Source organism: Pan troglodytes, chromosome 22, assembly GCF_028858775.2.
Source record: "Pan troglodytes isolate AG18354 chromosome 22, NHGRI_mPanTro3-v2.0_pri, whole genome shotgun sequence".
Classification (NCBI taxonomy): Eukaryota; Metazoa; Chordata; class Mammalia; order Primates; family Hominidae; genus Pan; species Pan troglodytes.
The window spans coordinates 11,853,003-11,880,648 of record NC_072420.2 but is presented as its reverse complement, the minus strand read 5'-3'; positions in this window follow the sequence as shown (position 1 = coordinate 11,880,648).

Here is a 27,646-nt window from a genome sequence, read left to right as displayed (position 1 = left end):
ATCCGTGATCTCGAGGACAGGTCGGCCAGCGTGCCCCTGGGCTGCTCTCTCACCCGAGGGTCGTTCTCCTCCAGAGCAGAACTCCCCAGACTCAGGGGGTGCCTAGGGGTGTGTGTTTCAATGCCTCTGCTGCATGACTCTCCGTGTGTGTGTGTGTCTGTGTGTGTGTCTCCCCTTCTCTCTTCTCTCTCTGTCTCTCAGTCTCTGTGTGTTTCTTTCCCACTGTCTGTGGGTTTGTGCCAGCCGAAGTTGCGTAAGGGCTACCAGGTCGGTGGAGGATTGGGAGTGTTGCGAATTTTGCAGGAACCTTTTTGCTCCTCTGGTAGGCATTTGAAAACGTGGCTTGGGTCAGGCACAGGCGGCCCCCCCAACCCCCGTGTCCCAGGTGTTCTTTGATTTTCCTTGGCATTGCTGGAAAGGTCAGCCGTTTTCCCCTTCCACTGGCACATACCTGGACACCACCCTTTGTTTCGCCGTCGCCCCGTATGCCTCCTTTGACACACATTAACACCAACTGCTGTGGGATTGGCCAGTGCCACCTGTGGTCACATGGTCACCCCCGCGGATTCGCCTGTGTTCCTCATTGCAGGTGTCCTGTAAAGCGCGGTCGGCTTTCCGGAACCCCAGGGCTTTTACAAGCCGGGCAGGCCACTGCTCTTTCAAAGGAGGAGGGAGGCAGAGGGCTGATGGATGAGTGAATTTGCAACTGATACTAGGCCTTGAGACCTATGGGATCATTCTGTGCTGCAGCGAGGCCCTGCCGGCCTGACCAGATGTGGTGAACCCATCCTGTCTCACTCAGAGAGGGCCAAAATCGCATCTCACGGGGAGTCCGGAGAACACAGCAGGCGTCCTGAAGCTCCCTCTCCCTCGGTGGAAGTGGGCTGAAGCAGCTCCTGAGGACAGGACCCCTGGGGGTTTGGGCCTGGGACAGGACGAGACACACGCGGGCCCCTCTCCCACGCCGCCCCAAACAGGACCCAGGATCCAGCCGCCACCGCGGCGGTTGCAGGAGCATCACTGCCGCTGCTCGGCGGTGGCGGTATTTAAAGGGGACGCAGCACATCTGTCAGGAGTGGAGGGCGAATCGGCCCAGCCAATGCGCATGCGCGAGACGCGAACGGTTTCTCCCGTCACAGTGGTTCCCACGGTTGTCTTAGAAGCCAGGCCCCGAGGCTTGGCAGAGCAGCAGCCCTCCGTGGCAGTGCTTGGGTGTCGAGGCTCTGAGGCTAAAGCCTCACCTCTCCACGGGGTGGAAGGGAACATCTCCGGATGCCAGGAGTCGAAAAGGGCCATCCATGATGATGAAACCCCAGGCGGAACCGGGGGAAGCAGCACGGGATACCAGCCTCAGGCATGCACGGATGGTGTTGGCTGGGGTGAGTGTCCCCAAAAGTCGTGCCGCCGTCCGTGATCTCGATGACGGGTCGACCTGCGTGCCCCTGGGCTGCTCTCCTCTGCTGTATGACTCTGTGTGTGTGTGTGTGTGTGTGTGTGTGTGTAGGTGTCTGTGTGTGTGTCTCCCATTCTCTCTTCTCTCTCTGTCTCTCAGTCTCTGTGTGTTTCTTTCGCACTGTCTGTCGGTTTGTGCCAGCTGAAGTTGCGTCAGGGCTACCAGGACGGTGTAGGATTGGGGATGTTGCGAATTTTGCAGAAACCTGTTTGCTCCTCTGGTAGGCATTTGGAAACGTGGCTTGGGTGAGGCACAGGCGGCACCCAGAACCCCCGGGCCCCAGGTGTTCTTTGATTTTCCTTGGCATTGATGGAAAGGTCACCCGTTTCCCCCTTCCACTGGCACATACCTGGACACCACCCTTTGTTTCGCCGTCGCCTCGTATGCCTCCTTTGACACACATTAACACCAACTGCTGTGGGATTGGCCAGTGACACGCGTCGTCACATGGTCTCCCCCTCGGATTCGCCTGTGTTCCTCATTGCAGGTGTCCTGTAAAGCGCGGTCGGCCTTCCGGAACCCCAGGGCTTTGACAAGCCGGGCAGGCCACTGCTCTTTCAAAGGAGGAGGGAGGCAGAGGGCTGATGGATGAGTGAATTTGCAACTGATACTAGGCCTTGAGACCTATGGGATCATTCTGTGCTGCAGCCAGGCCCTGCCAGCCTGACCAGATGTGGTGAGCCCATCCTGTCTCACTCGTAGAGGGCCAAAATCGCATCTCAAGGGGAGTCCGGAGAACACAGCAGGCGTCCTGAAGCTCCCTCTCCCTCGGTGGAAGTGGGCTGAAGCAGCTCCTGAGGACAGGACCCCTGGGGGTTTGGGCCTGGGACAGGACAAGACACACGCGGGCCCCTCTCCCACGCCGCCCCAAACAGGACCCAGGATCCAGCCGCCGCCGCGGCGGTTGCCGGAGCATCACGGCCGCCGCTCGGCGGTGGCGGTATTTAAAGGGGACACAGCCTGACTGCCAGGAGCAGAGCACGAGTCAGCCCAGCCAATACGCATGCTCGAGGTGCGAGCCGCTTCCCCCATCACAGTGGTCCCCAGGGTTGTCTTAGAAAACAGTCCCCGAGGCGTGGCAAAGCAGCAGCCTTCCGTGGCAGTGCATGGGTGTCGGGGCTCAGAGGCTCAGCCCTGAACTCTCCACGGGGTCGACAGGGACGTCTCCGGATGCCAGGAGTCGCAAAGTGCTGACAACGATGAGGAAATCCCTGGCGGGGATTGGGGAAGTAGCACGGGATCGCAGCCTCAGGCCTGCCCGGATGGTGTTGGTAGGGGTGAGTCAACTGAAAAGTCGTGCAGCCATCCGTGATCTCGAGGACAGGTCGGCCAGCGTGCCCCTGGGCTGCTCTCTCACCCGAGGGTCGTTCTCCTCCAGAGCAGAACTCCCCAGACTCAGGGGGTGCCTAGGGGTGTGTGTTTCAATGCCTCTGCTGCATGACTCTCCGTGTGTGTGTGTGTCTGTGTGTGTGTCTCCCCTTCTCTCTTCTCTCTCTGTCTCTCAGTCTCTGTGTGTTTCTTTCCCACTGTCTGTGGGTTTGTGCCAGCCGAAGTTGCGTAAGGGCTACCAGGTCGGTGGAGGATTGGGAGTGTTGCGAATTTTGCAGGAACCTTTTTGCTCCTCTGGTAGGCATTTGAAAACGTGGCTTGGGTCAGGCACAGGCGGCCCCCCCAACCCCCGTGTCCCAGGTGTTCTTTGATTTTCCTTGGCATTGATGGAAAGGTCAGCCGTTTTCCCCTTCCACTGGCACATACCTGGACACCACCCTTTGTTTCGCCGTCGCCCCGTATGCCTCCTTTGACACACATTAACACCAACTGCTGTGGGATTGGCCAGTGCCACCTGTGGTCACATGGTCACCCCCGCGGATTCGCCTGTGTTCCTCATTGCAGGTGTCCTGTAAAGCGCGGTCGGCTTTCCGGAACCCCAGGGCTTTTACAAGCCGGGCAGGCCACTGCTCTTTCAAAGGAGGAGGGAGGCAGAGGGCTGATGGATGAGTGAATTTGCAACTGATACTAGGCCTTGAGACCTATGGGATCATTCTGTGCTGCAGCGAGGCCCTGCCGGCCTGACCAGATGTGGTGAACCCATCCTGTCTCACTCGGAGAGGGCCAAAATCGCATCTCACGGGGAGTCCGGAGAACACAGCAGGCGTCCTGAAGCTCCCTCTCCCTCGGTGGAAGTGGGCTCAAGCAGCTCCTGAGAACAGGACCCCTGGGGGTTTGGGCCTGGGACAGGACAAGACACCCGCGGGCCCCTCTCCCACGCCGCCCCAAACAGGACCCAGGATCCAGCCGCCGCCGCGGCGGCTTTAGGAGCATCACTGCCGCCACGCGGCGGTGGCGGTATTTAAAGGGGACGCAGCCTATCTGTCAGGAGTGGAGTGCGAATCGGCTCAGCCAATGCGCAAGCGCGAGACGCGAACGGTTTCTCCCGTCACAGTGGTTCCCACGGTTGTCTTAGAAGCCAGGCCCCGAGGCTTGGCAGAGCAGCAGCCCTCCGTGGCAGTGCTTGGGTGTCGAGGCTCTGAGGCTAAAGCCTCACCTCTCCACGGGGTGGAAGGGAACATCTCCGGATGCCAGGAGTCGAAAAGGGCCATCCATGATGATGAAACCCCAGGCGGAACCGGGGGAAGCAGCACGGGATACCAGCCTCAGGCATGCACGGATGGTGTTGGCTGGGGTGAGTGTCCCCAAAAGTCGTGCCGCCGTCCGTGATCTCGATGACGGGTCGACCTGCGTGCCCCTGGGCTGCTCTCCTCTGCTGTATGACTCTGTGTGTGTGTGTGTGTGTAGGTGTCTGTGTGTGTGTCTCCCATTCTCTCTTCTCTCTCTGTCTCTCAGTCTCTGTGTGTTTCTTTCGCACTGTCTGTCGGTTTGTGCCAGCCGAAGTTGCGTCAGGGCTACCAGGACGGTGTAGGTTTGGGGATGTTGCGAATTTTGCAGAAACCTGTTTGCTCCTCTGGTAGGCATTTGGAAACGTGGCTTGGGTGAGGCACAGGCGGCACCCAGAACCCCCGGGTCCCAGGTGTTCTTTGATTTTCCTTGGCATTGATGGAAAGGTCACCCGTTTCCCCCTTCCACTGGCACATACCTGGACACCACCCTTTGTTTCGCCGTCGCCTCGTATGCCTCCTTTGACACACATTAACACCAACTGCTGTGGGATTGGCCAGTGACACGCGTCGTCACATGGTCTCCCCCTCGGATTCGCCTGTGTTCCTCATTGCAGGTGTCCTGTAAAGCGCGGTCGGCCTTCCGGAACCCCAGGGCTTTGAGAAGCCGGGCAGGCCACTGCTCTTTCAAAGGAGGAGGGAGGCAGAGGGCTGATGGATGAGTGAATTTGCAACTGATACTAGGCCTTGAGACCTATGGGATCATTCTGTGCTGCAGCGAGGCCCTGCCGGCCTGACCAGATGTGGTGAGCCCATCCTGTCTCACTCGGAGAGGGCCAAAATCGCATCTCAAGGGGAGTCCGGAGAACACAGCAGGCGTCCTGAAGCTCCCTCTCCCTCGGTGGAAGTGGGCTGAAGCAGCTCCTGAGGACAGGACCCCTGGGGGTTTGGGCCTGGGACAGGACGAGACACACGCGGGCCCCTCTCCCACGCCGCCCCAAACAGGACCCAGGATCCAGCCGCCGCCGCGGCGGTTGCCGGAGCATCACGGCCGCCGCTCGGCGGTGGCGGTATTTAAAGGGGACACAGCCTGACTGCCAGGAGCAGAGCACGAGTCAGCCCAGCCAATACGCATGCTCGAGGTGCGAGCCGCTTCCCCCATCACAGTGGTCCCCAGGGTTGTCTTAGAAAACAGTCCCCGAGGCGTGGCAAAGCAGCAGCCTTCCGTGGCAGTGCATGGGTGTCGGGGCTCAGAGGCTCAGCCCTGAACTCTCCACGGGGTCGACAGGGACGTCTCCGGATGCCAGGAGTCGCAAAGTGCTGACAACGATGAGGAAATCCCTGGCGGGGATTGGGGAAGTAGCACGGGATCGCAGCCTCAGGCCTGCCCGGATGGTGTTGGTAGGGGTGAGTCAACTGAAAAGTCGTGCAGCCATCCGTGATCTCGAGGACAGGTCGGCCAGCGTGCCCCTGGGCTGCTCTCTCACCCGAGGGTCGTTCTCCTCCAGAGCAGAACTCCCCAGACTCAGGGGGTGCCTAGGGGTGTGTGTTTCAATGCCTCTGCTGCATGACTCTCCGTGTGTGTGTGTGTCTGTGTGTGTGTCTCCCCTTCTCTCTTCTCTCTCTGTCTCTCAGTCTCTGTGTGTTTCTTTCCCACTGTCTGTGGGTTTGTGCCAGCCGAAGTTGCGTAAGGGCTACCAGGTCGGTGGAGGATTGGGAGTGTTGCGAATTTTGCAGGAACCTTTTTGCTCCTCTGGTAGGCATTTGAAAACGTGGCTTGGGTCAGGCACAGGCGGCCCCCCCAACCCCCGTGTCCCAGGTGTTCTTTGATTTTCCTTGGCATTGCTGGAAAGGTCAGCCGTTTTCCCCTTCCACTGGCACATACCTGGACACCACCCTTTGTTTCGCCGTCGCCCCGTATGCCTCCTTTGACACACATTAACACCAACTGCTGTGGGATTGGCCAGTGCCACCTGTGGTCACATGGTCACCCCCGCGGATTCGCCTGTGTTCCTCATTGCAGGTGTCCTGTGAAGCGCGGTCGGCTTTCCGGAACCCCAGGGCTTTTACAAGCCGGGCAGGCCACTGCTCTTTCAAAGGAGGAGGGAGGCAGAGGGCTGATGGATGAGTGAATTTGCAACTGATACTAGGCCTTGAGACCTATGGGATCATTCTGTGCTGCAGCGAGGCACTGCCGGCCTGACCAGATGTGGTGAACCCATCCTGTCTCACTCGGAGAGGGCCAAAATCGCATCTCACGGGGAGTCCGGAGAACACAGCAGGCGTCCTGAAGCTCCCTCTCCCTCGGTGGAAGTGGGCTCAAGCAGCTCCTGAGGACAGGACCCCTGGGGGTTTGGGACTGGGACAGGACGAGACACACGCGGGCCCCTCTCCCACGCCGCCCCAAACAGGCCCAGGATCCAGCCGCCACCGCGGCGGTTGCAGGAGCATCACTGCTGCCGCTCGGCGGTGGCGGTATTTAAAGGGGACGCAGCACATCTGTCAGGAGTGGAGGGCGAATCGGCTCAGCCAATGCGCATGCGCGAGACGCGAACGGTTTCTCCCGTCACAGTGGTTCCCACGGTTGTCTTAGAAGCCAGGCCCCGAGGCTTGGCAGAGCAGCAGCCCTCCGTGGCAGTGCTTGGGTGTCGAGGCTCTGAGGCTAAAGCCTCACCTCTCCACGGGGTGGAAGGGAACGTCTCCGGATGCCAGGAGTCGCAAAGGGCCATCCATGATGATGAAACCCCAGGCGGAGACGGGGGAAGCAGCACGGGATACCAGCCTCAGGCATGCACGGATGGTGTTGGCTGGGGTGAGTGTCCCCAAAAGTCGTGCCGCCGTCCGTGATCTCGATGACGGGTCGACCTGCGTGCCCCTGGGCTGCTCTCCTCTGCTGTATGACTCTGTGGGTGTGTGTGTGTGTGTGTGTTTGTGTGTGTGTGTGTGTGTGTAGGTGTCTGTGTGTGTGTCTCCCATTCTCTCTTCTCTCTCTGTCTCTCAGTCTCTGTGTGTTTCTTTCGCACTGTCTGTCGGTTTGTGCCAGCCGAAGTTGCGTCAGGGCTACCAGGACGGTGTAGGATTGGGGATGTTGCGAATTTTGCAGAAACCTGTTTGCTCCTCTGGTAGGCATTTGGAAACGTGGCTTGGGTGAGGCACAGGCGGCACCCAGATCCCCCGGGTCCCAGGTGTTCTTTGATTTTCCTTGGCATTGATGGAAAGGTCACCCGTTTCCCCCTTCCACTGGCACATACCTGGACACCACCCTTTGTTTCGCCGTCGCCTCGTATGCCTCCTTTGACACACATTAACACCAACTGCTGTGGGATTGGCCAGTGACACGCGTCGTCACATGGTCTCCCCCTCGGATTCGCCTGTGTTCCTCATTGCAGGTGTCCTGTAAAGCGCGGTCGGCCTTCCGGAACCCCAGGGCTTTGACAAGCCGGGCAGGCCACTGCTCTTTCAAAGGAGGAGGGAGGCAGAGGGCTGATGGATGAGTGAATTTGCAACTGATACTAGGCCTTGAGACCTATGGGATCATTCTGTGCTGCAGCGAGGCCCTGCCGGCCTGACCAGATGTGGTGAGCCCATCCTGTCTCACTCGGAGAGGGCCAAAATCGCATCTCAAGGGGAGTCCGGAGAACACAGCAGGCGTCCTGAAGCTCCCTCTCCCTCGGTGGAAGTGGGCTGAAGCAGCTCCTGAGGACAGGACCCCTGGGGGTTTGGGCCTGGGACAGGACGAGACACACGCGGGCCCCTCTCCCACGCCGCCCCAAACAGGACCCAGGATCCAGCCGCCGCCGCGGCGGTTGCCGGAGCATCACGGCCGCCGCTCGGCGGTGGCGGTATTTAAAGGGGACACAGCCTCACTGCCAGGAGCAGAGCACGAGTCAGCCCAGCCAATACGCATGCTCGAGGTGCGAGCCGCTTCCCCCATCACAGTGGTCCCCAGGGTTGTCTTAGAAAACAGTCCCCGAGGCGTGGCAAAGCAGCAGCCTTCCGTGGGAGTGCATGGGTGTCGGGGCTCAGAGGCTCAGCCCTGAACTCTCCACGGGGTCGACAGGGACGTCTCCGGATGCCAGGAGTCGCAAAGTGCTGACAACGATGAGGAAATCCCTGGCGGGGATTGGGGAAGTAGCACGGGATCGCAGCCTCAGGCCTGCCCGGATGGTGTTGGTAGGGGTGAGTCAACTGAAAAGTCGTGCAGCCATCCGTGATCTCGAGGACAGGTCGGCCAGCGTGCCCCTGGGCTGCTCTCTCACCCGAGGGTCGTTCTCCTCCAGAGCAGAACTCCCCAGACTCAGGGGGTGCCTAGGGGTGTGTGTTTCAATGCCTCTGCTGCATGACTCTCCGTGTGTGTGTGTGTCTGTGTGTGTGTCTCCCCTTCTCTCTTCTTTCTCTGTCTCTCAGTCTCTGTGTGTTTCTTTCCCACTGTCTGTGGGTTTGTGCCAGCCGAAGTTGCGTAAGGGCTACCAGGTCGGTGGAGGATTGGGAGTGTTGTGAATTTTGCAGGAACCTTTTTGCTCCTCTGGTAGGCATTTGAAAACGTGGCTTGGGTCAGGCACAGGCGGCCCCCCCAACCCCCGTGTCCCAGGTGTTCTTTGATTTTCCTTGGCATTGCTGGAAAGGTCAGCCGTTTTCCCCTTCCACTGGCACATACCTGGACACCACCCTTTGTTTCGCCGTCGCCCCGTATGCCTCCTTTGACACACATTAACACCAACTGCTGTGGGATTGGCCAGTGCCACCTGTGGTCACATGGTCACCCCCGCGGATTCGCCTGTGTTCCTCATTGCAGGTGTCCTGTAAAGCGCGGTCGGCTTTCCGGAACCCCAGGGCTTTTACAAGCCGGGCAGGCCACTGCTCTTTCAAAGGAGGAGGGAGGCAGAGGGCTGATGGATGAGTGAATTTGCAACTGATACTAGGCCTTGAGACCTATGGGATCATTCTGTGCTGCAGCGAGGCCCTGCCGGCCTGACCAGATGTGGTGAACCCATCCTGTCTCACTCGGAGAGGGCCAAAATCGCATCTCACGGGGAGTCCGGAGAACACAGCAGGCGTCCTGAAGCTCCCTCTCCCTCGGTGGAAGTGGGCTCAAGCAGCTCCTGAGAACAGGACCCCTGGGGGTTTGGGCCTGGGACAGGACAAGACACCCGCAGGCCCCTCTCCCACGCCGCCCCAAACAGGACCCAGGATCCAGCCGCCGCCGCGGCGGCTTTAGGAGCATCACTGCCGCCACGCGGCGGTGGCGGTATTTAAAGGGGACGCAGCCTATCTGTCAGGAGTGGAGCGCGAATCGGCTCAGCCAATGCGCATGCGCGAGGCGCGAGCGGTTTCTTCCTCCACAGTGGTTCCCACGGTTGTCTTAGAAACCAGGCCCCGAGGCTTGGCAGAGCAGTAGCCCTCCGTGGCAGTGCTTGGGTGTCGAGGCTCTGAGGCTAAGGCCTCACCTCTCCACGGGGTCGAAGGGAATGACTACGGATGCCAGGAGTCGCAAAGGGCCGACCATGATGATGAAACTCCAGGCGTAGACGGGGGAAGCAGCAAGGGATACCAGCCTCAGGCCTGCACGGACGGTGTTGGTTGGGGTGAGTCTCCCCAAAAGTAGTGCCGCCGTCCGTGATCTCGAAGACGGGTCGGCCTGCGTGCCCCTGGGCTGCTCTTCTCTGCTGTATGACTCTGTGTGTGTGTGTGTGTGTGTGTGTGTGTGTGTGTGTAGGTGTCTGTGTGTGTGTCTCCCATTCTCTCTTCTCTCTCTGTCTCTCAGTCTCTGTGTGTTTCTTTCGCACTGTCTGTCGGTTTGTGCCAGCCGAAGTTGCGTCAGGGCTACCAGGACGGTGTAGGATTGGGGATGTTGCGAATTTTGCAGAAACCTGTTTGCTCCTCTGGTAGGCATTTGGAAACGTTTCTTGGGTGAGGCACAGGCGGCACCCAGAACCCCCGGGTCCCAGGTGTTCTTTGATTTTCCTTGGCATTGATGGAAAGGTCACCCGTTTCCCCCTTCCACTGGCACATACCTGGACACCACCCTTTGTTTCGCCGTCGCCTCGTATGCCTCCTTTGACACACATTAACACCAACTGCTGTGGGATTGGCCAGTGACACGCGTCGTCACATGGTCTCCCCCTCGGATTCGCCTGTGTTCCTCATTGCAGGTGTCCTGTAAAGCGCGGTCGGCCTTCCGGAACCCCAGGGCTTTGACAAGCCGGGCAGGCCACTGCTCTTTCAAAGGAGGAGGGAGGCAGAGGGCTGATGGATGAGTGAATTTGCAACTGATACTAGGCCTTGAGACCTATGGGATCATTCTGTGCTGCAGCGAGGCCCTGCCGGCCTGACCAGATGTGGTGAGCCCATCCTGTCTCACTCGGAGAGGGCCAAAATCGCATCTCAAGGGGAGTCCGGAGAACACAGCAGGCGTCCTGAAGCTCCCTCTCCCTCGGTGGAAGTGGGCTGAAGCAGCTCCTGAGGACAGGACCCCTGGGGGTTTGGGCCTGGGACAGGACGAGACACACGCGGGCCCCTCTCCCACGCCGCCCCAAACAGGACCCAGGATCCAGCCGCCGCCGCGGCGGTTGCCGGAGCATCACGGCCGCCGCTCGGCGGTGGCGGTATTTAAAGGGGACACAGCCTGACTGCCAGGAGCAGAGCACGAGTCAGCCCAGCCAATACGCATGCTCGAGGTGCGAGCCGCTTCCCCCATCACAGTGGTCCCCAGGGTTGTCTTAGAAAACAGTCCCCGAGGCGTGGCAAAGCAGCAGCCTTCCGTGGCAGTGCATGGGTGTCGGGGCTCAGAGGCTCAGCCCTGAACTCTCCACGGGGTCGACAGGGACATCTCCGGATGCCAGGAGTCGCAAAGTGCTGACAACGATGAGGAAATCCCTGGCGGGGATTGGGGAAGTAGCACGGGATCGCAGCCTCAGGCCTGCCCGGATGGTGTTGGTAGGGGTGAGTCAACTGAAAAGTCGTGCAGCCATCCGTGATCTCGAGGACAGGTCGGCCAGCGTGCCCCTGGGCTGCTCTCTCACCCGAGGGTCGTTCTCCTCCAGAGCAGAACTCCCCAGACTCAGGGGGTGCCTAGGGGTGTGTGTTTCAATGCCTCTGCTGCATGACTCTCCGTGTGTGTGTGTGTCTGTGTGTGTGTCTCCCCTTCTCTCTTCTCTCTCTGTCTCTCAGTCTCTGTGTGTTTCTTTCCCACTGTCTGTGGGTTTGTGCCAGCCGAAGTTGCGTAAGGGCTACCAGGTCGGTGGAGGATTGGGAGTGTTGCGAATTTTGCAGGAACCTTTTTGCTCCTCTGGTAGGCATTTGAAAACGTGGCTTGGGTCAGGCACAGGCGGCCCCCCCAACCCCCGTGTCCCAGGTGTTCTTTGATTTTCCTTGGCATTGATGGAAAGGTCAGCCGTTTTCCCCTTCCACTGGCACATACCTGGACACCACCCTTTGTTTCGCCGTCGCCCCGTATGCCTCCTTTGACACACATTAACACCAACTGCTGTGGGATTGGCCAGTGCCACCTGTGGTCACATGGTCACCCCCGCGGATTCGCCAGTGTTCCTCATTGCAGGTGTGCTGTAAAGCGCGGTCGGCTTTCCGGAACCCCAGGGCTTTTACAAGCCGGGCAGGCCACTGCTCTTTCAAAGGAGGAGGGAGGCAGAGGGCTGATGGATGAGTGAATTTGCAACTGATACTAGGCCTTGAGACCTATGGGATCATTCTGTGCTGCAGCGAGGCCCTGCCGGCCTGACCAGATGTGCTGAACCCATCCTGTCTCACTCGGAGAGGGCCAAAATCGCATCTCACGGGGAGTCCGGAGAACACAGCAGGCGTCCTGAAGCTCCCTCTCCCTCGGTGGAAGTGGGCTCAAGCAGCTCCTGAGAACAGGACCCCTGGGAGTTTGGGCCTGGGACAGGACGAGACACCCGCGGGCCCCTCTCCCACCCCGCCCCAAACAGGACCCAGGATCCAGCCGCCACCGCGGCGGCTTTAGGAGCATCACTGCCGCCACGCGGCGGTGGCAGTATTTAAAGGGGACGCAGCCTATCTGTCAGGAGTGGAGCGCGAATCGGCTCAGCCAATGCGCATGCGCGAGGCCCGAACGGTTTCTTCCTCCACTGTGGTTCCCAGGGTTGTCTTAGAAACCAGGCCCCGAGGCTTGGCAGAGCAGTAGCCCTCCGTGGCAGTGCTTGGGTGTCGAGGCTCTGAGGCTAAGGCCTCACCTCTCCACGGGGTCGAAGGGAATGACTACGGATGCCAGGAGTCGCAAAGGGCCGACCATGATGATGAAACTCCAGGCGGAGACGGGGGAAGCAGCAAGGGATACCAGCCTCAGGCCTGCACGGACGGTGTTGGTTGGGGTGAGTCTCCCCAAAAGTAGTGCCGCCGTCCGTGATCTCGAAGACGGGTCGGCCTGCGTGCCCCTGGGCTGCTCTTCTCTGCTGTATGACTCTGTGTGTGTGTGTGTGTGTGTGTGTGTGTCTGTGTGTGTGTAGGTGTCTGTGTGTGTGTCTCCCATTCTCTCTTCTCTCTCTGTCTCTCAGTCTCTGTGTGTTTCTTTCCCACTGTCTGTGGGTTTGTGCCAGCCGAAGTTGCGTAAGGGCTACCAGGTCGGTGGAGGATTGGGAGTGTTGCGAATTTTGCAGAAACCTTTTTGCTCCTCTGGTAGGCATTTGAAAACGTGGCTTGGGTGAGGCACAGGCGGCCCCCCCAACCCCCGTGTCCCAGGTGTTCTTTGATTTTCCTTGGCATTGATGGAAAGGTCAGCCGTTTTCCCCTTCCACTGGCACATACCTGGACACCACCCTTTGTTTCGCCGTCGCCCCGTATGCCTCCGGTGACACACATTAACACCAAATGCTGTGGGATTGGCCAGTACCACCCGTGGTCACATGGTCACCCCCTCTGATTCGCCTCTGTTCCTCATTGCATGTTTCCTGTAAAGCGCGGTCGGCTTTCCGGAATCCCAGGGCTTTTACAAGCCGGGCAGGCCACTGCTCTTTCAAAGGAGGAGGGAGGCAGAGGGCTGATGGATGAGTGAATTTGCAACTGATACTAGGCCTTGAGACCTATGGGATCATTCTGTGCTGCAGCGAGGCCCTGCCGGCCTGACCAGATGTGGTGAACCCATCCTGTCTCACTCGGAGAGGGCCAAAATCGCATCTCACGGGGAGTCCGGAGAACACAGCAGGCGTCCTGAAGCTCCCTCTCCCTCGGTGGAAGTGGGCTGAAGCAGCTCCTGAGGACAGGACCCCTGGGGGTTTGGGCCTGGGACAGGACGAGACACACGCGGGCCCCTCTCCCACGCCGCCCCAAACAGGACCCAGGATCCAGCCGCCACCGCGGCGGTTGCAGGAGCATCACTGCCGCCACGCGGCGGTGGCGGTATTGAAAGGGGACGCAGCCTATCTATCAGGAGTGGAGCCCGAATCGGCTCAGCCAATGCGCATGCGCGAGGCGCGAGCGGTTTCTTCCTCCACAGTGGTTCCCATGGTTGTCTTAGAAGCCAGGCCCCGAGGCTTGGCAGAGCAGCAGCCCTCCGTGGCAGTGCTTGGGTGTCGAGGCTCTGAGGCTAAAGCCTCACCTCTCCACGGGGTGGAAGGGAACGTCTCCGGATGCCAGGAGTCGCAAAGGGCCATCCATGATGATGAAACCCCAGGCGGAGACGGGGGAAGAAGCACGGGATACCAGCCTCAGGCATGCACGGACGGTGTTGGCTGGGGTGAGTGTCCCCAAAAGTCGTGCCGCCGTCCGTGATCTCGATGACGGGTCGACCTGCGTGCCCCTGGGCTGCTCTCCTCTGCTGTATGACTCTGTGTGTGTGTGTGTGTGTGTGTGTGTGTGTGTGTAGGTGTCTGTGTGTGTGTCTCCCATTCTCTCGTCTCTCTCTGTCTCTCAGTTTCTGTGAGTTCCTTTCCCACTGTCTGTCGGTTTGTGCCAGCCGAATTTTCGTCAGGGCTACCAGGACGGTGTAGGATTGGGGATGCTGAGAATTTTGCAGAAACCTGTTTGCTCCTCTGGTAGGCATTTGGAAACGTGGCATGGGTGAGGCACAGGCGGCACCCAGAACCCCCGGGTCCCAGGTGTTCTTTGATTTTCCTTGGCATTGATGGAAAGGTCACCAGTTTCCCCCTTCCACTGGCACATACCTGGACACCACCCTTTGTTTCGCCGTCGCCTCGTATGCCTCCTTTGACACACATTAACACCAACTGCTGTGGGATTGGCCAGTGACATGCGTCGTCACATGGTCTCCCCCTCGGATTCGCCTGTGATCCTCATTGCAGGTGTCCTGTGAAGCGCGGTCGGCCTTCCGGAACCCCAGGGCTTTTACAAGCCGGGCAGGCCACTGCTCTTTCAAAGGAGGAGGGAGGCAGAGGGCTGATGGATGAGTGAATTTGCAACTGATACTAGGCCTTGAGACCTATGGGATCATTCTGTGCTGCAGCGAGGCCCTGCCGGCCTGACCAGATGTGGTGAACCCATCCTGTCTCACTCGGAGAGGGCCAAAATCGCATCTCACGGGGAGTCTGGAGAACACAGCAGGCGTCCTGAAGCTCCCTCTCCCTCGGTGGAAGTGGGCTGAAGCAGCTCCTGAGGACAGGACCCCTGGGGGTTTGGGCCTGGGACAGGACGAGACACATGCGGGCCCCTCTCCCACGCCGCCCCAAACAGGACCCAGGATCCAGCCGCCACCGCGGCGGTTGCAGGAGCATCACTGCCGCCGCTCGGCGGTGGTGGTATTTAAAGGGGACGCAGCACATCTGTCAGGAGTGGAGGGCGAATCGGCTCAGCCAATGCGCATGCGCGAGACGCCAAAGGTTTCTCCCGTCACAGTGGTTCCCACGGTTGTCTTAGAAGCCAGGCCCCGAGGCTTGGCAGAGCAGCAGCCCTCCGTGGCAGTGCTTGGGTGTCGAGGCTCTGAGGCTAAAGCCTCACCTCTCCACGGGGTGGAAGGGAACGTCTCCGGATGCCAGGAGTCGCAAAGGGCCATCCATGATGATGAAACCCCAGGCTGAGACGGGGGAAGCAGCACGGGATACCAGCCTCAGGCATGCACGGACGGTGTTGGCTGGGGTGAGTGTCCCCAAAAGTCGTGCTGCCGTCCGTGATCTCGATGACGGGTCGACCTGCGTGCCCCTGGGCTGCTCTCCTCTGCTGTATGACTCTGTGTGTGTGTGTGTGTGTGTGTGTGTGTGTGTAGGTGTCTGTGTGTGTGTCTCCCATTCTCTCGTCTCTCTCTGTCTCTCAGTTTCTGTGAGTTTCTTTCCCACTGTCTGTGGGTTTGTGCCAGTCGAAGTTACGTCAGGGCTATCAGGTAGGTGGCAGATTGGGGGTGTTGCGAATTTTGCAGAAACCTGTTTGCTCCTCTGGTAGGCATTTGAAAACGGGGCTTGGGTGAGTCACAGGCGTCACCCCCAACCCCCGGGTCCCAGGTGTTCTTTGATTTTCCTTGGCATTGATGGAAAGGTCACCCGTTTCCCCCATCCACCGGCACATATGTGCACACCACCCTTGGTTTCACCGTCGCCCCGTATGCCTCCGGTGACACATATTATCACTAACTGCTGTGGGATTGGCCAGTGCCACCTGTGGTCACATGGTCACCCCCGCGGATTCGCCTGTGTTCCTCATTGCAGGTGTCCTGTAAAGCGCGGTCGGCTTTCCGGAACCCCAGGGCTTTTACAAGCCGGGCAGGCCACTGCTCTTTCAAAGGAGGAGGGAGGCAGAGGGCTGATGGATGAGTGAATTTGCAACTGATACTAGGCCTTGAGACCTATGGGATCATTCTGTGCTGCAGCGAGGCCCTGCCGGCCTGACCAGATGTGGTGAACCCATCCTGTCTCACTCGGAGAGGGCCAAAATCGCATCTCACGGGGAGTCTGGAGAACACAGCAGGCGTCCTGAAGCTCCCTCACCCTCGGTGGAAGTGGGCTGAAGCAGCTCCTGAGGACAGGACCCCTGGGGGTTTGGGCCTGGGACAGGACGAGACACATGCGGGCCCCTCTCCCACGCCGCCCCAAACAGGACCCAGGATCCAGCCGCCACCGCGGCGGTTGCAGGAGCATCACTGCCGCCGCTCGGCGGTGGCGGTATTTAAAGGGGACGCAGCACATCTGTCAGGAGTGGAGGGCGAATTGGCTCAGCCAATGCGCATGCGCGAGACGCGAACGGTTTCTCCCGTCACAGTGGTTCCCACGGTTGTCTTAGAAGCCAGGCCCCGAGGCTGGGCAGAGCAGCAGCCCTCCGTGGCAGTGCTTGGGTGTCGAGGCTCTGAGGCTAAAGCCTCACCTCTGTACGGGGTGGAAGGGAACGTCTCCGGATGCCAGGAGTCGCAAAGGGCCATCCATGATGATGAAACCCCAGGCGGAGACGGGGGAAGCAGCACGGGATACCAGCCTCAGGCATGCACGGACGGTGTTGGCTGGGGTGAGTGTCCCCAAAAGTCGTGCCGCCGTCCGTGATCTCGATGACGGGTCGACCTGCGTGCCACTGGGCTGCTCTCCTCTGCTGTATGACTCTGTGTGTGTGTGTGTGTGTGTGTGTGTGTGTGTGTGTGTAGGGGTCTGTGTGTGTGTCTCCCATTCTCTCGTCTCTCTCTGTCTCTCAGTTTCTGTGAGTTTCTTTCCCACTGTCTGTGGGTTTGTGCCAGTCGAAGTTACGTCAGGGCTATCAGGTAGGTGGAAGTTTGGGGGTGTTGCGAATTTTGCAGAAACCTCTTTGCTCCTCTGGTAGGCATTTGAAAACGTGGCTTGGGTGAGGCACAGGCGTCACCCCCAACCCCCGGGTCCCAGGTGATCTTTGATTTTCCTTGGCATTGATGGAAAGGTCACCCGTTTCCCCCATCCACTGGCACATACGTGGACACCACCCTTTGTTTCACCGTCGCCCCGTATGCCTCCGGTGACACACATTAACACCAACTGCTGTGGGATTGGCCAGTACCACCCGTGGTCACATGGTCACCCCCTCTGATTCGCCTCTGTTCCTCATTGCAGGTTTCCTGTAAAGCGCGGTCGGCTTTCCGGAATCCCAGGGCTTTTACAAGCCGGGCAGGCCACTGCCCTTTCAAAGGAGGAGGGAGGCAGAGGGCTGATGGATGAGCGAATTTGCAACTGATACTAGGCCTTGAGACCTATGGGATCATTCTGTGCTGCAGCCAGGCCCTGCTGGCCAGACCAGATGTGGTGAGCCCATCCTGTCTCACTCGGAGAGGGCCAAAATCGCATCTCAAGGGGAGTCCGGAGAACACAGCAGGCGTCCTGAAGCTCCCGCTCCCTCGGTGGAAGTGGGCTCAAGCAGCTCCTGAGAACAGGACCCCTGGTGGTTTGGGCCTGGGACAGGACGAGACAACCACGGGCCCCTCTCCCACGCCGCCCCAAACAGGACCCAGGATCCAGCCGCCGCCGTGGCGGTTTTAGGAGCATCACTGCCGCCACGTGGCGGTGGCGGTATTTAAAGGGGACGCAGCCTATCCATCAGGATTGGAGCCCGAATCGGCTCAGCCAATGCGCATGCGCGAGGCGCGAGCGGTTTCTTCCTCCACAGTGGTTCCCGTGGTTGTCTTAGAAACCAGGCCCCGAGGCTTGGCAGAGCAGTAGCCCTCCCTGGCAGTGATTGGGTGTCGAGGCTCTGAGGCTAAGGCCTCACCTCTCCACGGGGTCGAAGGGAATGACTACGGATGCCAGGAGTCGCAAAGGGCCGACCATGATGATGAAACCCCAGGCGGAGACGGGGGAAGCAGCAAGGGATACGAGCCTCAGGCCTGCACGGACGGTGTTGCTTGGGGTGAGTCTCCCCAAAAGTAGTGCCGCCGTCCATGATCTCGAAGACGGTTCGGCCTGCGTGCCCCTGGGCTGCTCTCCTCTGCTGTATGATTCTGTGTGTGTGTGTGTGTGTGTGTGTGTGTGTAGGTGTCTGTGTGTGTGTCTCCCATTCTCTCGTCTCTCTCTGTCTCTCAGTTTCTGTGAGTTCCTTTCCCACTCTCTGTCGGTTTGTGCCAGCCGAAGTTGCGTCAGGGCTACCAGGACGGTGTAGGATTGGGGATGTTGAGAATTTTGCAGAAACCTGTTTGCTCCTCTGGTAGGCATTTGGAAACGTGGCTTGGGTGAGGCACAGGCGGCACCCAGAACCCCCGGGTCCCAGGTGATCTTTGATTTTCCTTGGCATTGATGGAAATGTCACCAGTTTCCCCCTTCCACTGGCACATACCTGGACACCACCCTTTGTTTCGCCGTCGCCTCGTATGCCTCCTTTGACACACATTAACACCAACTGCTGTGGGATTGGCCAGTGACACGCGTCGTCACATGGTCTCCCCCTCGGATTCGCCTGTGTTCCTCATTGCAGGTGTCCTGTGAAGGGCGGTCGGCCTTCCGGAACCCCAGGGCTTTGACAAGCCGGGCAGGCCACTGCTCTTTCAAAGGAGGAGGGAGGCAGAGGGCTGATGGATGAGTGAATTTGCAACTGATACTAGGCCTTGAGACCTATGGGATCATTCTGTGCTGCAGCGAGGCCCTGCCGGCCTGACCAGATGTGGTGAGCCCATCCTGTCTCACTCGGAGAGGGCCAAAATCGCATCTCAAGGGGAGTCCGGAGAACACAGCAGGCGTCCTGAAGCTCCCTCTCCCTCGGTGGAAGTGGGCTGAAGCAGCTCCTGAGGACAGGACCCCTGGGGGTTTGGGCCTGGGACAGGACGAGACACACGCGGGCCCCTCTCCCACGCCGCCCCAAACAGGACCCAGGATCCAGCCGCCGCCGCGGCGGTTGCCGGAGCATCACGGCCGCCGCTCGGCGGTGGCGGTATTTAAAGGGGACACAGCCTGACTGCCAGGAGCAGAGCACGAGTCAGCCCAGCCAATACCCATGCTCGAGGTGCGAGCCGCTTCCCCCATCACAGTGGTCCCCAGGGTTGTCTTAGAAAACAGTCCCCGAAGTGTGGCAAAGCAGCAGCCTTCCGTGGCAGTGCATGGGTGTCGGGGCTCAGAGGCTCAGCCCTGAACTCTCCACGGGGTCGACAGGGACGTCTCCGGATGCCAGGAGTCGCAAAGTGCTGACAACGATGAGGAAATCCCTGGCGGGGATTGGGGAAGTAGCACGGGATCGCAGCCTCAGGCCTGCCCGGATGGTGTTGGTAGGGGTGAGTCAACTGAAAAGTCGTGCAGCCATCCGTGATCTCGAGGACAGGTCAGCCAGCGTGCCCCTGGGCTGCTCTCTCACCCGAGGGTCGTTCTCCTCCAGAGCAGAACTCCCCAGACTCAGGGGGTGCCTAGGGGTGTGTGTTTCAATGCCTCTGCTGCATGACTCTCCGTGTGTGTGTGTGTCTGTGTGTGTGTCTCCCCTTCTCTCTTCTCTCTCTGTCTCTCAGTCTCTGTGTGTTTCTTTCCCACTGTCTGTGGGTTTGTGCCAGCCGAAGTTGCGTAAGGGCTACCAGGTCGGTGGAGGATTGGGAGTGTTGCGAATTTTGCAGGAACCTTTTTGCTCCTCTGGTAGGCATTTGAAAACGTGGCTTGGGTCAGGCACAGGCGGCCCCCCCAACCCCCGTGTCCCAGGTGTTCTTTGATTTTCCTTGGCATTGCTGGAAAGGTCAGCCGTTTTCCCCTTCCACTGGCACATACCTGGACACCACCCTTTGTTTCGCCGTCGCCCCGTATGCCTCCTTTGACACACATTAACACCAACTGCTGTGGGATTGGCCAGTGCCACCTGTGGTCACATGGTCACCCCCGCGGATTCGCCTGTGTTCCTCATTGCAGGTGTCCTGTAAAGCGCGGTCGGCTTTCCGGAACCCCAGGGCTTTTACAAGCCGGGCAGGCCACTGCTCTTTCAAAGGAGGAGGGAGGCAGAGGGCTGATGGATGAGTGAATTTGCAACTGATACTAGGCCTTGAGACCTATGGGATCATTCTGTGCTGCAGCGAGGCCCTGCCGGCCTGACCAGATGTGGTGAACCCATCGTGTCTCACTCGGAGAGGGCCAAAATCGCATCTCACGGGGAGTCCGGAGAACACAGCAGGCGTCCTGAAGCTCCCTCTCCCTCGGTGGAAGTGGGCTGAAGCAGCTCCTGAGGACAGGACCCCTGGGGGTTTGGGCCTGGGACAGGACGAGACACACGCGGGCCCCTCTCCCACGCCGCCCCAAACAGTACCCAGGATCCAGCCGCCACCGCGGCGGTTGCAGGAGCATCACTGCTGCCGCTCGGCGCTGGCGGTATTTAAAGGGGACGCAGCACATCTGTCAGGAGTGGAGGGCGAATCGGCTCAGCCAATGCGCATGCGCGAGACGCGAACGGTTTCTCCCGTCACAGTGGTTCCCACGGTTGTCTTAGAAGCCAGGCCCCGAGGCTTGGCAGAGCAGCAGCCCTCCGTGGCAGTGCTTGGGTGTCGAGGCTCTGAGGCTAAAGCCTCACCTCTCCACGGGGTGGAAGGGAACGTCTCCGGATGCCAGGAGTCGCAAAGGGCCATCCATGATGATGAAACCCCAGGCGGAACCTGGGGAAGCAGCACGGGATACCAGCCTCAGGCATGCACGGATGGTGTTGGCTGGGGTGAGTGTCCCCAAATGTCGTGCCGCCGTCCGTGATCTCGATGACGGGTCGACCTGCGTGCCCCTGGGCTGCTCTCCTCTGCTGTATGACTCTGTGTGTGTGTGTGTGTGTGTGTGTGTGTGTGTGTGTGTGTGTGTGTGTAGGTGTCTGTGTGTGTGTCTCCCATTCTCTCTTCTCTCTCTGTCTCTCAGTCTCTGTGTGTTTCTTTCGCACTGTCTGTCGGTTTGTGCCAGCCGAAGTTGCGTCAGGGCTACCAGGACGGTGTAGGATTGGGGATGTTGCGAATTTTGCAGAAACCTGTTTGCTCCTCTGGTAGGCATTTGGAAACGTGGCTTGGGTGAGGCACAGGCGGCACCCAGAACCCCCGGGTCCCAGGTGTTCTTTGATTTTCCTTGGCATTGATGGAAAGGTCACCCGTTTCCCCCTTCCACTGGCACATACCTGGACACCACCCTTTGTTTCGCCGTCGCCTCGTATGCCTCCTTTGACACACATTAACACCAACTGCTGTGGGATTGGCCAGTGACACGCGTCGTCACATGGTCTCCCCCTCGGATTCGCCTGTGTTCCTCATTGCAGGTGTCCTGTAAAGCGCGGTCGGCCTTCCGGAACCCCAGGGCTTTGACAAGCCGGGCAGGCCACTGCTCTTTCAAAGGAGGAGGGAGGCAGAGGGCTGATGGATGAGTGAATTTGCAACTGATACTAGGCCTTGAGACCTATGGGATCATTCTGTGCTGCAGCGAGGCCCTGCCGGCCTGACCAGATGTGGTGAGCCCATCCTGTCTCACTCGGAGAGGGCCAAAATCGCATCTCAAGGGGAGTCCGGAGAACACAGCAGGCGTCCTGAAGCTCCCTCTCCCTCGGTGGAAGTGGGCTGAAGCAGCTCCTGAGGACAGGACCCCTGGGGGTTTGGGCCTGGGACAGGACGAGACACACGCGGGCCCCTCTCCCACGCCGCCCCAAACAGGACCCAGGATCCAGCCGCCGCCGCGGCGGTTGCCGGAGCATCACGGCCGCCGCTCGGCGGTGGCGGTATTTAAAGGGGACACAGCCTGACTGCCAGGAGCAGAGCACGAGTCAGCCCAGCCAATACGCATGCGTGAGGCGCGAGCCGCTTCCCCCATCACAGTGGTCCCCAGGGTTGTCTTAGAAAACAGTCCCCGAGGCGTGGCAAAGCAGCAGCCTTCCGTGGCAGTGCATGGGTGTCGGGGCTCAGAGGCTCAGCCCTGAACTCTCCACGGGGTCGACAGGGACATCTCCGGATGCCAGGAGTCGCAAAGTGCTGACAACGATGAGGAAATCCCTGGCGGGGATTGGGGAAGTAGCACGGGATCGCAGCCTCAGGCCTGCCCGGATGGTGTTGGTAGGGGTGAGTCAACTGAAAAGTCGTGCAGCCATCCGTGATCTCGAGGACAGGTCGGCCAGCGTGCCCCTGGGCTGCTCTCTCACCCGAGGGTCGTTCTCCTCCAGAGCAGAACTCCCCAGACTCAGGGGGTGCCTAGGGGTGTGTGTTTCAATGCCTCTGCTGCATGACTCTCCGTGTGTGTGTGTGTCTGTGTGTGTGTCTCCCCTTCTCTCTTCTCTCTCTGTCTCTCAGTCTCTGTGTGTTTCTTTCCCACTGTCTGTGGGTTTGTGCCAGCCGAAGTTGCGTAAGGGCTACCAGGTCGGTGGAGGATTGGGAGTGTTGCGAATTTTGCAGGAACCTTTTTGCTCCTCTGGTAGGCATTTGAAAACGTGGCTTGGGTCAGGCACAGGCGGCCCCCCCAACCCCCGTGTCCCAGGTGTTCTTTGATTTTCCTTGGCATTGCTGGAAAGGTCAGCCGTTTTCCCCTTCCACTGGCACATACCTGGACACCACCCTTTGTTTCGCCGTCGCCCCGTATGCCTCCTTTGACACACATTAACACCAACTGCTGTGGGATTGGCCAGTGCCACCTGTGGTCACATGGTCACCCCCGCGGATTCGCCAGTGTTCCTCATTGCAGGTGTGCTGTAAAGCGCGGTCGGCTTTCCGGAACCCCAGGGCTTTTACAAGCCGGGCAGGCCACTGCTCTTTCAAAGGAGGAGGGAGGCAGAGGGCTGATGGATGAGTGAATTTGCAACTGATACTAGGCCTTGAGACCTATGGGATCATTCTGTGCTGCAGCCAGGCCCTGCCGGCCAGACCAGATGTGGTGAGTCCATCCTGTCTCACTCGGAGAGGGCCAAAATGGGATCTCAAGGGGAGTCCGGAGAACACAGCAGGCGTCCTGAAGCTCCCGCTCCCTCGGTGGAAGTGGGCTCAAGCAGCTCCTGAGAACAGGACCCCTGGGGGTTTGGGCCTGGGACAGGACGAGACACCCGCGGGCCCCTCTCCCACCCCGCCCCAAACAGGACCCAGGATCCAGCCGCCACCGCGGCGGCTTTAGGAGCATCACTGCCGCCACGCGGCGGTGGCAGTATTTAAAGGGGACGCAGCCTATCTGTCAGGAGTGGAGCGCGAATCGGCTCAGCCAATGCGCATGCGCGAGGCGCGAGCGGTTTCTTCCTCCACAGTGGTTCCCAGGGTTGTCTTAGAAACCAGGCCCCGAGGCTTGGCAGAGCAGTAGCCCTCCGTGGCAGTGCTTGGGTGTCGAGGCTCTGAGGCTAAGGCCTCACCTCTCCACGGGGTCGAAGGGAATGACTACGGATGCCAGGAGTCGCAAAGGGCCGACCATGATGATGAAACTCCAGGCGGAGACGGGGGAAGCAGCAAGGGATACCAGCCTCAGGCCTGCACGGACGGTGTTGGTTGGGGTGAGTCTCCCCAAAAGTAGTGCCGCCGTCCGTGATCTCGAAGACGGGTCGGCCTGCGTGCCCCTGGGCTGCTCTTCTCTGCTGTATGACTCTGTGTGTGTGTGTGTGTGTGTGTGTGTGTCTGTGTGTGTGTAGGTGTCTGTGTGTGTGTCTCCCATTCTCTCTTCTCTCTCTGTCTCTCAGTCTCTGTGTGTTTCTTTCCCACTGTCTGTGGGTTTGTGCCAGCCGAAGTTGCGTAAGGGCTACCAGGTCGGTGGAGGATTGGGAGTGTTGCGAATTTTGCAGAAACCTTTTTGCTCCTCTGGTAGGCATTTGAAAACGTGGCTTGGGTGAGGCACAGGCGGCCCCCCCAACCCCCGTGTCCCAGGTGTTCTTTGATTTTCCTTGGCATTGATGGAAAGGTCAGCCGTTTTCCCCTTCCACTGGCACATACCTGGACACCACCCTTTGTTTCGCCGTCGCCCCGTATGCCTCCGGTGACACACATTAACACCAAATGCTGTGGGATTGGCCAGTACCACCCGTGGTCACATGGTCACCCCCTCTGATTCGCCTCTGTTCCTCATTGCAGGTTTCCTGTAAAGCGCGGTCGGCTTTCCGGAATCCCAGGGCTTTTACAAGCCGGGCAGGCCACTGCTCTTTCAAAGGAGGAGGGAGGCAGAGGGCTGATGGATGAGTGAATTTGCAACTGATACTAGGCCTTGAGACCTATGGGATCATTCTGTGCTGCAGCGAGGCCCTGCCGGCCTGACCAGATGTGGTGAACCCATCCTGTCTCACTCGGAGAGGGCCAAAATCGCATCTCACGGGGAGTCCGGAGAACACAGCAGGCGTCCTGAAGCTCCCTCTCCCTCGGTGGAAGTGGGCTGAAGCAGCTCCTGAGGACAGGACCCCTGGGGGTTTGGGCCTGGGACAGGACGAGACACACGCGGGCCCCTCTCCCACGCCGCCCCAAACAGGACCCAGGATCCAGCCGCCACCGCGGCGGTTGCAGGAGCATCACTGCCGCCACGCGGCGGTGGCGGTATTGAAAGGGGACGCAGCCTATCTATCAGGAGTGGAGCCCGAATCGGCTCAGCCAATGCGCATGCGCGAGGCGCGAGCGGTTTCTTCCTCCACAGTGGTTCCCAGGGTTGTCTTAGAAACCAGGCCCCGAGGCTTGGCAGAGCAGTAGCCCTCCGTGGCAGTGCTTGGGTGTCGAGGCTCTGAGGCTAAGGCCTCACCTCTCCACGGGGTCGAAGGGAATGACTACGGATGCCAGGAGTCGCAAAGGGCCGACCATGATGATGAAACTCCAGGCGGAGACGGGGGAAGCAGCAAGGGATACCAGCCTCAGGCCTGCACGGACGGTGTTGGTTGGGGTGAGTCTCCCCAAAAGTAGTGCCGCCGTCCGTGATCTCGAAGACGGGTCGGCCTGCGTGCCCCTGGGCTGCTCTTCTCTGCTGTATGACTCTGTGTGTGTGTGTGTGTGTGTGTGTGTGTGTGTGTGTGTGTAGGTGTCTGTGTGTGTGTCTCCCATTCTCTCTTCTCTCTCTGTCTCTCAGTCTCTGTGTGTTTCTTTCGCACTGTCTGTCGGTTTGTGCCAGCCGAAGTTGCGTCAGGGCTACCAGGACGGTGTAGGATTGGGGATGTTGCGAATTTTGCAGAAACCTGTTTGCTCCTCTGGTAGGCATTTGGAAACGTTTCTTGGGTGAGGCACAGGCGGCACCCAGAACCCCCGGGTCCCAGGTGTTCTTTGATTTTCCTTGGCATTGATGGAAAGGTCACCCGTTTCCCCCTTCCACTGGCACATACCTGGACACCACCCTTTGTTTCGCCGTCGCCTCGTATGCCTCCTTTGACACACATTAACACCAACTGCTGTGGGATTGGCCAGTGACACGCGTCGTCACATGGTCTCCCCCTCGGATTCGCCTGTGTTCCTCATTGCAGGTGTCCTGTAAAGCGCGGTCGGCCTTCCGGAACCCCAGGGCTTTGACAAGCCGGGCAGGCCACTGCTCTTTCAAAGGAGGAGGGAGGCAGAGGGCTGATGGATGAGTGAATTTGCAACTGATACTAGGCCTTGAGACCTATGGGATCATTCTGTGCTGCAGCGAGGCCCTGCCGGCCTGACCAGATGTGGTGAGCCCATCCTGTCTCACTCGGAGAGGGCCAAAATCGCATCTCAAGGGGAGTCCGGAGAACACAGCAGGCGTCCTGAAGCTCCCTCTCCCTCGGTGGAAGTGGGCTGAAGCAGCTCCTGAGGACAGGACCCCTGGGGGTTTGGGCCTGGGACAGGACGAGACACACGCGGGCCCCTCTCCCACGCCGCCCCAAACAGGACCCAGGATCCAGCCGCCGCCGCGGCGGTTGCCGGAGCATCACGGCCGCCGCTCGGCGGTGGCGGTATTTAAAGGGGACACAGCCTGACTGCCAGGAGCAGAGCACGAGTCAGCCCAGCCAATACGCATGCGTGAGGCGCGAGCCGCTTCCCCCATCACAGTGGTCCCCAGGGTTGTCTTAGAAAACAGTCCCCGAGGCGTGGCAAAGCAGCAGCCTTCCGTGGCAGTGCATGGGTGTCGGGGCTCAGAGGCTCAGCCCTGAACTCTCCACGGGGTCGACAGGGACATCTCCGGATGCCAGGAGTCGCAAAGTGCTGACAACGATGAGGAAATCCCTGGCGGGGATTGGGGAAGTAGCACGGGATCGCAGCCTCAGGCCTGCCCGGATGGTGTTGGTAGGGGTGAGTCAACTGAAAAGTCGTGCAGCCATCCGTGATCTCGAGGACAGGTCGGCCAGCGTGCCCCTGGGCTGCTCTCTCACCCGAGGGTCGTTCTCCTCCAGAGCAGAACTCCCCAGACTCAGGGGGTGCCTAGGGGTGTGTGTTTCAATGCCTCTGCTGCATGACTCTCCGTGTGTGTGTGTGTCTGTGTGTGTGTCTCCCCTTCTCTCTTCTCTCTCTGTCTCTCAGTCTCTGTGTGTTTCTTTCCCACTGTCTGTGGGTTTGTGCCAGCCGAAGTTGCGTAAGGGCTACCAGGTCGGTGGAGGATTGGGAGTGTTGCGAATTTTGCAGGAACCTTTTTGCTCCTCTGGTAGGCATTTGAAAACGTGGCTTGGGTCAGGCACAGGCGGCCCCCCCAACCCCCGTGTCCCAGGTGTTCTTTGATTTTCCTTGGCATTGCTGGAAAGGTCAGCCGTTTTCCCCTTCCACTGGCACATACCTGGACACCACCCTTTGTTTCGCCGTCGCCCCGTATGCCTCCTTTGACACACATTAACACCAACTGCTGTGGGATTGGCCAGTGCCACCTGTGGTCACATGGTCACCCCCGCGGATTCGCCAGTGTTCCTCATTGCAGGTGTGCTGTAAAGCGCGGTCGGCTTTCCGGAACCCCAGGGCTTTTACAAGCCGGGCAGGCCACTGCTCTTTCAAAGGAGGAGGGAGGCAGAGGGCTGATGGATGAGTGAATTTGCAACTGATACTAGGCCTTGAGACCTATGGGATCATTCTGTGCTGCAGCCAGGCCCTGCCGGCCAGACCAGATGTGGTGAGTCCATCCTGTCTCACTCGGAGAGGGCCAAAATGGGATCTCAAGGGGAGTCCGGAGAACACAGCAGGCGTCCTGAAGCTCCCGCTCCCTCGGTGGAAGTGGGCTCAAGCAGCTCCTGAGAACAGGACCCCTGGGGGTTTGGGCCTGGGACAGGACGAGACACCCGCGGGCCCCTCTCCCACCCCGCCCCAAACAGGACCCAGGATCCAGCCGCCACCGCGGCGGCTTTAGGAGCATCACTGCCGCCACGCGGCGGTGGCAGTATTTAAAGGGGACGCAGCCTATCTGTCAGGAGTGGAGCGCGAATCGGCTCAGCCAATGCGCATGCGCGAGGCGCGAGCGGTTTCTTCCTCCACAGTGGTTCCCAGGGTTGTCTTAGAAACCAGGCCCCGAGGCTTGGCAGAGCAGTAGCCCTCCGTGGCAGTGCTTGGGTGTCGAGGCTCTGAGGCTAAGGCCTCACCTCTCCACGGGGTCGAAGGGAATGACTACGGATGCCAGGAGTCGCAAAGGGCCGACCATGATGATGAAACTCCAGGCGGAGACGGGGGAAGCAGCAAGGGATACCAGCCTCAGGCCTGCACGGACGGTGTTGGTTGGGGTGAGTCTCCCCAAAAGTAGTGCCGCCGTCCGTGATCTCGAAGACGGGTCGGCCTGCGTGCCCCTGGGCTGCTCTTCTCTGCTGTATGACTCTGTGTGTGTGTGTGTGTGTGTGTGTGTGTCTGTGTGTGTGTAGGTGTCTG